This window comes from Microplitis demolitor, chromosome 9 (genome assembly GCF_026212275.2).
Source record: "Microplitis demolitor isolate Queensland-Clemson2020A chromosome 9, iyMicDemo2.1a, whole genome shotgun sequence".
NCBI lineage: Eukaryota > Metazoa > Arthropoda > Insecta > Hymenoptera > Braconidae > Microplitis > Microplitis demolitor.
This window is the reverse complement of record NC_068553.1, coordinates 10,496,171-10,499,240: the sequence shown is the minus strand read 5'-3', so window position 1 is coordinate 10,499,240 and position 3,070 is coordinate 10,496,171.

Genomic DNA, 3,070 nt, shown 5'->3' with positions numbered 1-3,070 from the left:
GTGCACTAACCCAGCCTGAGGAGCTGGTCCAGACACGGCAACATTTAATTATTGTTTATAATTTAACGATTATTAAAATTTATTATTTTATTATAACTTGATTTTATTATTCGTTGATATTTCTTATTATTTTTTTTATCACGCGAGGGCGACCGCATACGCTATATTGTGCGGTTCCACGTCTCCGTCGCGGAATTTCAGAACGGTATACTTTATATGGTTCCGGTTTCGGGAATCAAACCCGGATCACCTGGGTGAGACCCAGAAATCCTATAACGTATAACGTTCTGAAATTCCGTGACGGAGACGCGGAATCGCACAATATAGCGTATGCGGTCGCCCACGCGTGATGAAAAAAAATAATAAGAAATATCAACGAATAATAAAATCAAGTTATAATAAAATAATAAATTCTAATAATTGTTAAATTATAAACAATAATTAAATGTTGCCGTGCCTGGACCAGCTCCTCAGGCAGGGTTAGTGCTCGCAGGCGCCAGACCATTTACTTAAAACGAATAAAATTTATTCACGGGGAATTTACGAGGAAAAATCCGAGCAAGTGACTTGTGGCGAAGCGGATGAACACTCGAGCGACACAATAAGAATTAAATAAATAATGAAAAAATAGTAAATATATGATAAATAATTACATACAAGTCATAAATAAGAGCGGGAAAATTAAATAAAATTAAGCAGTAGGGAAAGATCCAGATAAAAATAAATATTAAATTTTCCCCCGACAGCTGTTGGTTTCCGAGTTTAATCATTAAACAATCGAAAAATAATAATATTTCTCAATATTTAATTTTGGTTAAATTATTAACAACAATAATACCTGATGATGAACGAATACTTAAAATTAACAAAAATCAATGGTTTGTATTTTTAAATCATAAAATAAAATTAATTCATACACGTGCTTTCTCATACACCGCGCGCATGCGCTAGCACTGTTCACGGATTGCCGTCTCCATCGGCGAAATGGCGGAATGCCCGCACAACGATTCGAATTTAAACGTGAAATTAAAATATTTTACTAACAACTAATGACGATTAAATAATTTGAATCGTTACATGACAACCTGAAAAACTCTATTGGCTCGGGTTGGCATAATTACATTTTCCGTAGTTGCGGCAACAACAAGCTCGTCAACCCGGTTATTTAAATTTTCAGCCCTCAATAATCCTTGAGCAGACCGAACTGAATGGACTCCTGACATATCAAGTACAGGCATCCTCTTCTTGAAATACACGTGACTCGAATTATTACTTAAACAATTAAACAATTAAACTCAATCAAAACAATTAAAATCAATCATATGCTTCAAAGTATCTTCATTCAAAATATTTATAAGTGGTACGTTTTATGGCTCAACTTTATTTGAATCCAACACTGTCTTCTCTTAGACAGTTTCAACTCTGTTAGATCCTTTTGATCTATTAAAGTGGCCGAGATTAATTTCCGACTTTTTTCGGAACTCGCGAATTGCGGCTTCATTTAAAAGATGAGCCTTTAACTTTATGGATTCAGATACTACTAATGGTAGAACCTGGCATCCGCTTGATTCGTGCACCAAATGGATTCTTGCTGGGATCGGTAAAGTTCTACATCGACTTGATTTTTGTCCTCGAAAAGCAAGTAATCGAGCTTAAATTTTTCCGTGGCATAACTCGCAAAAAATTACTTTAAAGCCGTAGCAACATTTTTCAATTATTGAATATGAAATTCGCTCATAACAAGCAATTGAATAATAAATTAAAATATGTAACTTGTAATCCATTTTAGTAATCGTCGAAATTACGCAGTTAATCAAGCTGGATAAAACAATAGGCTGCCGATAATGGGTGCAATTAACTCCTGTGCGTCTTCCGACGGCGTACTGGACTTGCGTGTAAGCAAAAGCATATTATTAATTACAATAATCTTACTTTTGGTGAGCTTCTAATAATTTGTCGTAGCCAAAAGAAATTTTTAAATCATCACTGCATTAAAGAGTATTCGAATCATCACTGCATTGCATAATATCTGATTTGAATATACTTATGATTCAAATTCGCTGATAAATATTTAATAGTAGAATTAATATTCAGGAATTATCTTACTTATTTTTACAATTTTATTACACTTGTAGTATGGAATACCTGGTTGAGGTTCACTACCAAACTAATAAAAAGTTGAAGTCAAAAGTACATCTGACGTCTAATAACATTTTTAATTCGCGCTTGCCACGCATTTATCAATTTTGATTTATAAATTTATTTTCATTAACCTTTAATTTTAATTTATTTTAACTAATTAATGTCACTTCACAAATATTTCAGTTATAAATAAGTTTAAATCGTAGTTTCAATTCACCTCACCAAAATTAAAAATCATAAAGTTCACAAATAATCATAATTGTACTTCCGCAAAAATTGTAATTGAAAAATTTATTTTTCTATATCTAGATCTGAATTCTATTTCTAAATTCTATTTTCTATATTCTAATCTAGAACCATCTTGGTCACAGAATCACTGTTACATTTTGGGAAATTACTCGAAATTAATTAAAAATAAAAATAATTTCTAATGATTTAATTTTATCCAGGTTTGGCCTCGTTAGAGTGTCTATAGACCCCCGGTGGGCCGCATAATGGTAGCCCAAAATAAGGTTGAATTAATTTAGGATTATTAGTAATTTATTAAGGCTGGAGAGCAGAGGTTCTAGCTCTATGAGCTCTCTTGTAAGACTGACTATTTATTCGTTATAAAAATATATTAAAGCCAACAGAGTTGACAAAATGTTGACGCTGCATCTCAGGTTCCCTATGAGAGAATCGTCGTAGCTCGGGTCTCATGCATCGTCATCTGTTTTGACTACCCGCGAACCACGGCGACTCTCTTATCGTAACCGATTTTCGTTACATTACGTAAAATTAATTCAATGAAAAATAATTAATTTTATTCAATCAATAAAATATTACAGGAACATAATTTTAAGTACTCGCTAAATGAATTTGAAATTTTACCATTTAATTAACATGTAAATTTCAATATTTTTTTATCAGTTATCTATAACTTCGCGGC